This window comes from Malurus melanocephalus, unplaced genomic scaffold (assembly GCF_030028575.1).
Source record: "Malurus melanocephalus ecotype Western Australia unplaced genomic scaffold, MMel_1.1 scaffold_244, whole genome shotgun sequence".
NCBI classification, from domain to species: Eukaryota; Metazoa; Chordata; class Aves; order Passeriformes; family Maluridae; genus Malurus; species Malurus melanocephalus.
Window position 1 is genome coordinate 779984 of NW_026623476.1, and position 12355 is coordinate 792338.

Below are 12355 nucleotides of genomic sequence, written 5' to 3' on the forward strand. Positions count from 1 at the left end.
GCCAAAAATCATCTGCGCTCTACAGCTCTTCCAGATTTATCCTGTGAGATACCCACAGCCTCGGAGTGGAACGACAGGAGYCATTTCACAGCACTAAATCACTGAAAAGGGCACATCTCTAATCAGAACATGAGAACCGAAGGTGCTTTCTCTGAAAAACAGAGATCAGAGGGTGTTCTTTGTATTTTAAAATGGTATCATTAACTGAGCACAAAAGAAGTAGCTCCACAAAAGGTTAGGAAATAGGATGCAAGAAATTATGACAGAAACTCGCATCTCACAGTGTGATGGCCACACCATGGGATGGAAAAAGGGAGCTGCTGCATGATCATTCCCAAAAAGTTAATGKAAATTTCTGTTTGTTTCCAAATGTTTATCTCAAATGGAAGCAGTAATGCACAGCCCTCAAAAACGCTGCAACTTCAGGGTTTATAATGTACAGATTGGTTTGGATTTTAAAATGTAGGCAGTAAATGAGTTGAGCAGTTTCTGAAACATCCACCTTTTGTTCAAAACAGAAGTGCAAGGGTAGACACCTCTCATGGATTTATGAAAAAGCTTATCAGAAGTGAGAAAGACAACAAAATACAAATATTTTTTTATCCACAATCATATTTCCAAACTGATTGTTGCTGATCTGTAATAATCAGGAAGATACTTAAGTACAGTTTTCTTAAAATTCTCAACATGAACAGTCCAAATGTCATTGATTTTTATATGACTATGATTTATTTTCTTCTTTCTCACTATACCTATCATCCATAATACCTGTAAGGTCTATTACTAGAATCTAATGATTAATACCATGAAATCCTCTCATGACAGCAATATGCTGAGAAGATGTTAAGATAAAATACTGAATATTTAAGTTATGAAAGTCAGTRGGAATTTGAGTAAGACACTGAAGCAAGGCCTGAGCAAGGACTTCTGAATACACTCATTAATTATTTTCAGTACATATTATTCCAAGCTGGCAAAAAATAGAGCAGGAAGCCAAAGAGATAAATAATTGGTTCTAATCTGTCCTTTTCAGTGGCACTACAAGAATAAGCAGAGCATGTGTTGCTCAAGGGATTTCTCTCTGAACCTTGCAAACAATACTTCAGGGGTACAGAGCAGCATCTTTCCCACTGAAATGCATCCATGCCCCGATGGAAACACCACCTTGTGTGACAATTGGGAAAAGGAAGTGCAAAATGTGGGTTCCAGTTGAAATTCCAGATGTTTTCCATGTGTGATGATGTGCTGCCACATCTGCTCCTGCAGACCCCTCGTGGGGAACAGGGGTGGGTGGTGGGGAGGTCACAGATGTTCTCACGTGTCACAGTGGCAYGAGTGAAAAATGTCACCCCTCAGGGTGCCATGAACCAAGTCACAGCAGTATTGGTGCATCARAATCACTGAAATCACTGCCTGACTTGATGGTTCTGCATTAGATTTCATTTCCAGAAAAATTGCAAAGGCCAAATTCACCTGAATAACCCAAAGGGAGCAAAGCTGTAGGTGGTGAAGAAAAAAATCCACACTGCAGAGAAAAAAATTGCAATTTTTATAAGACTGTAGAAGCAGCAACATAACAAAGCCCCAGAGAACATCATAYTGGAGTGTTAATATGACAAGGGAAAAATTACCACAAGCATCTGCCAGGATCACTCCTGAGAGAGAAGGGAACAGCCACTGAATGCATTTCTGTCCATCTTATGTACAACCCAGAGACTGAAAAGAGCCCCCCTGCATCTCTTCCCTTGGCTAAATAACAGGCACTGCAATTTCCATGATATCCAAAGAGAAACAAACTCAGAGCAACAGCAAATATAAAGAAAGATACGGAAGGAAGATACCAGTGTTCTTAATTTTAACTAAATAGCCTCAGAGTTGAATAGAGTCATCATCCAGCAGTTGTTATGGCAATAAAGCTTTCCCTTGCATCTCTRTTCCAGTGCATTCACACCCACCCATTCAAGGTATTTTGGAGGCACTACCAGCCAAATCCTATCTCTACTAACTTTCAACTTACATTTTAGGACCTTCTCACAAACCAYTCCAGAGATGTGCCATGGCTTTTCCTCAAGTTTCCTTTGAAATGTTCTTTATATTCCAGAAATCAGCTTTTTCATCTTGTGTCCTGGAGAAGAGAATCTAAGCCTCACGCTTCTGGAGGTGAACATTGTATAAAACCAAAGTGCAGGACTTTTAAAAGTCATGGCTAGGAGGAGTAGGGGATGTTATGTAGCTTTTGCATGTTTGCCAAACAATTAAGTTATCCTTCAAAGGGAAGGGGGGTCTAAGAACAAGGTTTTCAGAACAAGGTTCCTAAAAATCGCAGGCCAGATTAATTCCTAACATTGTTCCACTTACAATGGGGGAAATACTCTGTGAATGAAGATTTTGTTAGGGACTACTGACTGCAACAAAACCGAATTGTGCTCCCAGCGTTTCAGGATGGGAACTCACATTAGAAACAAAGGAGAGGGGCAGGGGGGACTCCCACCTAGGGAGCAGGAAATCAGAGAGGAGCAGATAATGGTTCCTGGCCATTAAAAAAACGCTCTGGGTAACCCTGTTAACCCCRTGCTCACCTCAGCACAGACACAGCCTGTCCTCTCAGGAAGCCCAAACTCCCCTGAGCTCCCTGCCTGTGCTTGGGAGTGCTGCTGTTAAAYTACAGACACATCAAATCAAGATTTCCTGATTTTACCCAAGTCCAAGTTGCCTGACAATGCGTGAATTAAATTCACCCAATCCATTCCATAAACTGCCCTCTGTAAACCACTAGTATTTCCACATCATTATAYGGTATATTCAGTAATCTGATTGCCTTGGGAATATTTGTTTTTCCAAAACTGGTGGCCAAGGTACATAAGATTAGATCAGACACAGCTTGTCTAAGAATGCTGTTATGTGGGTGTACAGTGTATTTGCTAGTTTTGAGTTACAGGTAAAAGTTCTCTTTCAAACTCTTCCAGCCAGRGGTGTGAGCTCAGTTCCCTGAAATTTTCTGCTGCAGCACTCGGAACTTTTCATTTTGCTTTGCTCTTGGTGTTCTAATACTGGAGGATCAACAGGGGAAATGCTGCTATTGCCTCACCGAGGGCACGCCCGGCCCGTACCTCAGCAAAACTTGTGATATTTTATAGGTCCCCACAAGTCTCTCTGGGATTCACGCTCTTCTGCCAGGATTTTCTCACCATTCTGCACGTTAACATGAACCAACAGCTGGGTTTAGGAGATCTGATATAAATAGCAACATCATGCTGCGAGCAAGCTTCTTGGAAAGTAAAGAAAATACGTTATTTAATGCACTCTGACATTTGCCTTTCCTCCCCTCATTCCGAAGCTGCACTTCTGTAAACACCCATAATGACAAATGCAAAGAAGTTGACTTGTTCACATCGACAGAACAAGTGCTGCCTTGAGCCCAGGAGATGATATCCAGAGCATTTTACCTCTCCCCTGCATCACAGGGAAAGGAGACAGAGCCTGCATGGAAATTCCTGCTTCCAACAGCATTCGAGATTACAACCTCTGGTATTTTATTTTCATGGTTTCTCTATGTTGCTTCAGAAACTTCCTGCTTTTGCCATATCTTTCCATTCATTAAAGTTGCAGCTTGCAATTAAACATTCTGACATAACATAGCTGAGATTTTTTGGCAGCAGCCTTAACCAGAGGTTTTCAGAGTTTCCTGCAGACGGCTTTAAATTTTCATATCCTCATGAACGCTTGCCACCTTCTTTTAATAACTTGAAAAATAAGCCTCTCTTAGGAACTTCATTGTTGCTGTATTTCCCCAGCACTYGCTTGCTGCTGTTAGCAATGTGTCGTGCACATGTATATTTATAGAGGGAGCAAAGTGTTCGTGTGCACTCTATAGTTTGACATCTCATAGGGAACACACAGATTGCTTAGCAGATCTAAAGAAAAATAGTTATGTTCAATATTTTCATTATTAAAATGTAATTTTCTCTTCTGACGGCATTGTGTTATTTCACCCCTCAAAAAATCATCGTATTTACTGCATTATTCAAAACTTACAGGCCCTCATCTGTTAATAATTTTGGAGCTTTATACATATTATGACTGTTATACATTGCAACACTAAACTATTTGTATTATTTTTATGCAACAAAGTATTTCTTAGAATAAATCTTGACCTTTTTCCAAGGAGCTGGAAATCACTTAAAAGGATTTTAAGGCTATTTGCATTTTTAGGGTGTAGAATATATTTTATAATTTGGAGAGCTGTTCAAATACTACTTGCTATTATCTACAATATAGATTTGAAATTTATTTTAAAGGGGGTCTTTTTAATGTTCAAACTGACCTTAAAGTCTTTTTTCTTCTAACATTATCTGGCAAATAAATTYTTAAAGGGATATTATCAATTTAAGAACTATGCTTTAGTGTGGAAAAATTTCCRAGAGATTAAAGAGAAAATGGCTCCTTTTTTCTGTAGGTTTAATTTCTATATTTGACAGCAGTATGTGTGGTCAGTATCTCATGCTGTTAGGAAACAAAAGGGACAGAAATAGATATAGGAGACCATAATACCTGAAACGCTTTTGAACTACTTTTTAAAGTAGATTTGAAGTTGATGGGGCCTCTTCAAGTGACAAAAGACTTGTGGAACTCTTAAAAGCCAGATAAGTTGCTCCTGACCTGTGCAGCRCACCCTCAGCTGCCTCTGCAATCAGCTAAAGCTGCTCTTAAAATGCAAGTTTAAGTGTTATTTTTCCTGCATTTTATCTGCTTCACTGTAAACTCACTGACCAAACTGCAATGTGAAAAGGCACATTTTTTATCCTGATCTGGTAACCTTCAAATCCAGACCCCACAGTGGCCCTGCATGATCTGTTCGAGTGTACAAAGCACAACAAAGAAACTTCTAAAGCAGTTAACTTATGGAATAAAGTTKAATTCTGAAACTTGGGCAGTTTACAAGGGTTTGGGTTTTTATAATGGTGTCCAGACTCCTCGGTACAAATACATCATTGGTGCATATCCCATCACTTTGTGGGCAAATACAGAATGGTAGGGGGGCACATCTGAGTCCTACAAGATAAAGAGCAGCCAGAAGCTTCTCTGCTCCCTCTGGCCTTTCCAGGTAAAGGCAAAAAAGCCATGCATCCTCTGCTGGAATTTGGAAAAATAAGCTTAAAAATTTCCCYGGAGCGTTAACGTGGATCAACTGGTGCGCGTTTCCGAGTTCTGAATCCGAGCAGGCATTTGTTACGGGGTTTGTGGTTTTCTTGGCTGTGATTTAGGATTATTGCATACTTTCTCAACCCTTTACTAAAAATATGCTCGGTTCTTACCATGAAATGCGGCAGCACATTTGTTGCAATCTCTGAGGATGGTTTCTTATCTGTCAAACAGTTTAGAAGACAAACTGGCACAGAGACAGCTCACCTGTTTTCTGTGGATACTCGATCATAAACTGCTTCTCAGACCCCACTGTGGAACGGAGGACGAGTGCTCTGAGACAAAGCTCATCTAAACAGGTCACCTCTCACTAAAATGCCATTTCATTCCCAAGCCAAGCCAGCTGGCTTTGGACAGAAAGTTCTTTTCTCCTTGCGTGGGCAAACTTTATCGCCTTCCCATCCTTTTTCTCTTGCTGTCACATTACTGCAGAGGTGGCGGTGGCTGATAGCAGAGTGAGAAGCAGTGTTCAAAATGTGTCCAAGATAATAATGCCTGGCCCTGCAGCCATGTGTTGAATCCATCCACGTGATCTCACATAACCTAATCAAATGTCTTCCCTTTCTTTATATGAAAGTAAAGATGAACTGAGACCGAGTTCAAGTTATTGAGTTAAAAGGAAAAGTACCCAAAGTTTTGGTGTTTGATCCTGCATTTCATTGGTCTCAGTCACAGTTTCAAAGGGTCCAAGCACATGCTGTGKTTGGTGCTTTTGAAACTTTAATTTCTATTTAGCAACTCCTGTTGTGTTCCTTGCTGGAAAGAAGCAAGTTTCTTCTTAGAAAGCATGACCTTTTCCCACAGGACAGAGTAAGAAAAATAGTGTTATTTGGGAGAAAAGCTGAAAGTTTGGGATTGTGGGGTTTCTTTTTGTTGTCTTGTGCTTTGTTTGTTTGTTTGTTTGTTTGTTTTTTAAGATGCAAGTCCATCTTTAGATTTGAAAATGAAAGATCTTCAAGCTTCTCCATAAAACACTGCTCTAGAAGGTCAGTGGAAAGTCTCTTACTGATTCAAAGGTCTGACCCGCACAACTGCACTACCTGAGCAATGAGTAAAATACACAATAGGTACAGTTTMACTGGTGTAGAAGTGGTTGAGATCTGTTTTACTACACTTTAGCCAAGCTGTTCGGAACTAGGTTAAACCCATCACTGCAGAGGAAGGCAGGCTCTGAATCTGCCATGCCTGAGCTCTACCTGTCCCCTGGGTAAAGGAGGACGAGCCTACCTCAAATCACCCGGCTTTCGGGGCAGGTATGCATTTGGGAAAAGCTGACACATAAAGACTCGTTATCCCACACTAATTTGTCCGCTGTCCACAGCCGTAGTTGCACTTGTTTATGTACCAGCAGTTGAAAAGGACACTTTCAGGGGCTGAATCCATGAATGAGTGATCTCATTCAGGTCCTGACGTGCCTGACAGCTCACCGYGCATCAGCTCAGCCTCGCTAATTGACCGTGTGTGTTTGCTCTTAGCCCGTGGCCATCGCGGATGGAAGAAACCAGTTCAGACTTCTCTTTTTCTTGGCCTGAGGTCACGCTGACACATCGAGGCTCACGTTTGCTGCAGGCTGAGGACAGGAATATTGCAGCTCCCGGGCCACCACTGATGTGCGGTGACTCCGTAACAACGGGGCTGGGACCCAACAGCATCCCGAACTCTTGGTTAAAATGGGAGAACTGAGAGCATAAATCAGGTGTTAGCTCAGGTCAGTGCAAGTCAATTAGGGAYGGATTTAAAGCAAATTGACTCAAATCACTTCTAGTCCAGAATAGGAGTTGCTACACGGCACTACTTTTAACTAAATCAAATACAGCTGAATCTAACATGTATGGAAAGACTTTCAACTAACCATAAAAAGCCAAAAATCTTACGTTCCTTGCCCTAGGGCATGTGCATTCACTTCAAACAACAAATACAACTGGCCACATAAAGAAAGTGAGTCAAATTGGCAGCTATCCCAGCAGACAAGGATCAGAGAGGGACAGGGAGAGCTRTGGAAGCAGCAGAACCTTCTCGGGCTCTCCTGGCAGGTTTGGGACACTCATTTTGGGTTGTCACCTCTGAAGGTGAGGGTGATTATTCTGTGTTGTCTCAGAAGTGTGCTCTGCCATCACTTAGTAACAAGTATGTAAGAACCCYAACACAGCCCTGGTAAAAGTCAATTGTGAACAAACAAGAAACAGCTGAGTTTGTTTTCATTCCTTGAGCTTGATGAAAAGTGCTAGGGATCAGAAGAGGATACAGAGGCTGAAAAGTAAATTTAGGTTTCATAAATTTTAATAACCAAAGTGCAATTAGTAATTTGATCTAGCAGAAAATTCTCTAATTAATAAAAAGCAAATAAAGCTCAATTTTCTCAAATGGCTTTACCCTTCATCTCTAGAAACTGTTGCTTTCCTAGAAATTAGGGAAGCATAGCTGGGATTAGTCATATAGGGACAATTTTTGTAATCCTTTACCAAAGGGAGATGGACTTGGGTGGAGGAATTTGGCCCCCGAGTTCCATTTCCTGGCTGAGTTATCTCCTCTAAGAAATTCTTTCATGGAGAGTGTCCGTGGGAAACTAGTCTGAATTCTTTGTGCTGTGTGAGATTTTAGAAGACTCTGTTATGGATCAGCATCCCACTAGGGAGGATACAAGATGCATGTGCACAAGAAAATTATAGTCTTGCCCCTACAACATGCTACATAGTCCTGGCAGTGGGCTGTGCTTCAGATTTATTCCTCTGTGGCTGTTGAGAACCAAGGAGTTGTCCTGCAGTCTGTGGGAAGGAATGCAGCCCTTTCTCATGGTGGTTACTCAGCTCATTCAAGGTAAAAATACATCGTCCTTCGCACTATGGGACTGTGCTGTCAGTGCCCTTTGCCATGACATCAGTTCTGTTCCCYGATTTTTCCCCCTCCATACTCACACTGCACAGTTGCAGCAGACCACACATTTTGAACACAGGGAAAAAATAAGCATATTATTATCAGCATAATTGAGTGTTGGAAAGAAAGTTGCCTCCAGCACTCTGTCCAGATTAAAATCTCAATCAGCACCATTATCTGGGAAGKATCTGCAGTGACACGTGCATGCTCTGCATCTCAGTCAGCAATCTGGCCCCAGCATTTGCAGAAGCTTTAGCAATTTCTTTAATGACCCTTACAAGTCCTCCATCTATTCAAAAGCTGAAATGCCAGTCTATGTAAGACAAAAACTCCTAAAACAGCAGATTGAAGTACTCCATGTAAATTGAGCAATTTCTGTTAACACATGTCGACTAAACCAGAGCTGCCAATCAGCCAAGCTGCTCCTCTGTGACAACAAACATCTGAGGTACTGGAGCTTGAAGTTAATCGAAGTTATTTATTTTATCATGCAGAACTAAGCCATCAGCCATTGCTCTCACAGACATGGTTTTCATTTGCCCCCTCAACCAGGGTACACACGCTTTCTTCAGAAGAAGATAAATGTTATGTACTTAGCCTCAATTTTAACCTTAAAAATCCAGCTATTAGAGTTGATGTTTATTCTGCCTCTAGTACCAAATTACGCAGGCAAGTATAATCTGGGGATCACTGARAGAAGAAAACCTAAACCACAGCTATTGTTAATTCAAGACCAAGCACTTTTGTTTGTATCAACACGAAGCAACCACAAATACAAGAACTGTAGCTAATACCGGTTTGCTTTCACCATGGCAGTGATCTGAAAGGTTCCTTCAGCTAATTGCTTAAGAACTGGTTCAATGAAAGAGTAAATACCTACAGCAAGCAAAGCAAAGCCATTTCCACAGCACCATTTCTCTACCCTACCATCAGTTTATTTTTCTTCTGGTGCACAGTTCTGCTCCTCATCCAGAGTGAAWTTATCATTCAGTACCATTTCTGTGACTTTGGACTGATTCCACTGACTGTTGATAGTGGTTGCCTCCAAAGGCCCTGGGGATGCATSTTATCCTGCATGCTCTGGGAGGCTCCTTGTGAACAATGCAGAGCTGATCCTCTCTCAGTGCCAGCTCTCTCGTGAGCCATGCGCTGGGGTAACGCTTCCAACTTCCTTCTGTGTCCTGCAGATTTTGGCTCCAGCCTTGCTTGTTTGCCATGAGAAGCTTCCAAAATAAGAAACGCATTCATTCCCTCTCCCTTCTCTTCACATGGTTACATTTAGCCTTTCTTTTAGTGCTTTTCTCCCATCACAAGGCTGGGAGGATTCGCTGTCTTACTGCTTATGGAAATCATAATTTATGTTCTGTCCCAATGATTTGCTCATATTTGAGCTGCTCCCAACCGATCTGACTTTATAGCCTATAGCTTTAGGTGCATCTGATGATTCCCCTTTTCCCCCTCATTGTTTTGGTTCGTTAGTTTTAGCACTGCTGACACAAACAGTGCATTTCAAAAGGCATCTTTCCTGTGGGCTCTGTTTACTCGTTAATGTGGCTAAGTGTCATCTGGAGTCCTGGGTGACAGCTCGCTGTACTTTACATTGTGGCATTCCCATGGAAGATTTATTGTGTCTGAAGGAAAACACAGCCACATCTGTAGGAAAGGGAAGAAGAGTCATGGGAAAAGGGGAGTTGCTGGAGTTCTGGCTGTGAGGGGGACTGGGGAACTTGACATTTAGGTTCGTGCACAAGATGTAATTTCCAGCTGAACAGCTCAGGCACTTACACAGCTTCACTTTGGCCCCAGCTGTGCACTAAGTGCAGCCGACATCTCTCTTAAGAGCCACTCACAGCAACCTGACTTGATGTGACTGTTTTGTTTTCAGTGAAAGGCAGGGGGAAAGTTGCTTTAGCAAAGTAGCTGATAGCTCACAYGAACCGGATTGGAGCATTTCATCCAGGCCACTCAGAAGGGAACCAAAGTCGCTGGGAAAATGGCAGATGAATCTGACAGCTTGCAAATAAAGTTTTACTGGAAACGTTGCACACTGAGTTGATGGCTGTGTAGCTTCTGGTACTGAATTATTGGTACAATCCCAGTTCTTTCCAACGAATCGCATTTTCCTCACTTCAGGATTAATCAACATGTCATTTAGATGTACTCTCAGACAATAAGCACTATGATATGGATGTCAAACTATTTTAGGTCAGGCRGTTTTCCATTTTTAGCTTATATATTCTGTTCAAGGACTAATGCCTCAGATTCAGAAAAGGCAAATGTCACAAGATCTGAGCAAAATCCTGATTCCGAGAAGGATCAGTCGGAGTTGTGCCGTTGGCCGTGAAGGGCCAGGATTTCACCTGATGGGTCTGTTTTAATTAAAGCTTCTTCCTGTTCAAATTATGGTTCTATCCTCAGTAACGGAGACAGTTACTCAAATTCCTGCTTTTAAAATGCTTCACTGCACCATGACACTGCCTAGCACAGTTTTTTGCTGTGGATCCTTAATGKCTTTATGTATCATTCTAAGATAACCAAGACTGAATTTAGACTATGTACTTACATAAAAACATCCCTTTTTTATTGTACACTGCATGTACACATACATGTACACACACACAGTGCTTCCTTTCTTAACATTATATAGTAATTCATGGTGAGACTGCTCATGCAAAGCAGTCTGCAAAATCAAGAAAATTAAAAAAAAAAAATCTCCTAATCCAGCTAGCAAAGATATCCATTTAAAATGGAGACAGCCTTTCATCTTAGTTCAAACTGGACACGTGTAGATGCCAAATTCATCATTGCCCATCAGGTGTCACATTGTGCAGACATTTTCCTGCAGAAACTCAGAGCCAGTGAGGAYGGAATTCAAACCCTCCCTGTCCACAGTGAGTCCCTGCCATCCAAAACAGAAGAGAAACGCTGGGTATGCCTAYGCCAGGGATCGCCAACAGAACTTGGATCCAGCTCCCAAAGCAGTTTTCCTTGGCCAGGAGGAGCTGGCTGCCTCCGAGGGCAGCTCTTCGTGCTTAGGGCAGGGTGCACAGGGAGTTGKGTCTGCCTGATCTTCGTGGGCTCAGCCAACCTGTCCTAGCTGATCATAAAAAAAATGGCTCTCTGAGTCCTGTGCGAGTTGTCTGTCCTTGTCTCCATGCTTTTCTGTGTGCAGAGGAAAACTTATTTCACTCGTGGTCTGAGCTGGCCAGAGCCCCGAGCTCAAGCTAATATCCTGCCTCTCAGCAGGCCACAGCAATTTGGGCATGTAGCACATTAGCTGCAGCTCCATGGCTTCTGGTTCCCTTGGCCAGCAGCCAGAGTAAGCTCGTATCTGCCTTCAAAAGCCCATGTAGACATCACTTAKGAGCCTGGTAGTCAGAAGACCTGTGACAGGAGTGGAAAAATACTGCTCCTGCTCAGTGGGAAGCAGGAGTGTGGCTTGTGCTTTACAATCTCTCAGTGTCTTTTCCARCTCTTGGGGACCTTCACTTCACAACTGAGTCTGAGCTCAGTTGCCCAGTCTGACCAGCCAGGCCTAAAACCCAACAAAGCCTGGCTTTGCCAGTGCGTGTTGAACATGCAAATGCCCACAGAGCAGTTCATGAAGAACCTGCCTACTTGAGATTCGATCACTCTCAAAACCCTGCCTAATTTCTCGCATTAAGCCTCCTAATCTCCAGGCTRTCATTCCTTTTTAAACTGCCCCATTGATTTAGTAGCCTCTTTAAAAGGAGCATTAAAATTATTCCCCCTCTGCAGCACTGCTCTGCTTCATTAATTACTTCACATTACCAACATAAAACTTGTAAAGCGAAAGAAAATTGCTGCTCTGACTGGTAACTGCTGTCCAGTTTCTGATCCCAGGTCTGGGCTGCCTGTGCTGGGCAGTTCCAGCCCCTGCCCTCAACGCTGGCTGCACAAGCACACACGGGGCTGTTCCCTGCTCTGAAAATCCTGACAGCACCACTTGGTGGATTTGGGCTTTCTTCTCTGCACTTCATTCATATGAAAGCAGGAACAATCTGAGTGAGAATCAGCTTTTGGGGTCATTTTGGATTCTTCTTAGACATTTTTTTCCCTGTTTTCTCAGCAAGAAACCACACGGCYCTSTGCTCCCTCTCCTCAGCCATGCAGAATSTCTCTCCTGTGTCCATAAGGAGTGAAAAGATGTATTTTCTCTTAGAAATCTGCAGATAATGCAGATTAAGTGATGGCTTTCCTCATCTGTCAAACATAATGAGCTGGACAGGAGATAACAAGGATCAGAACTGCATTCCCA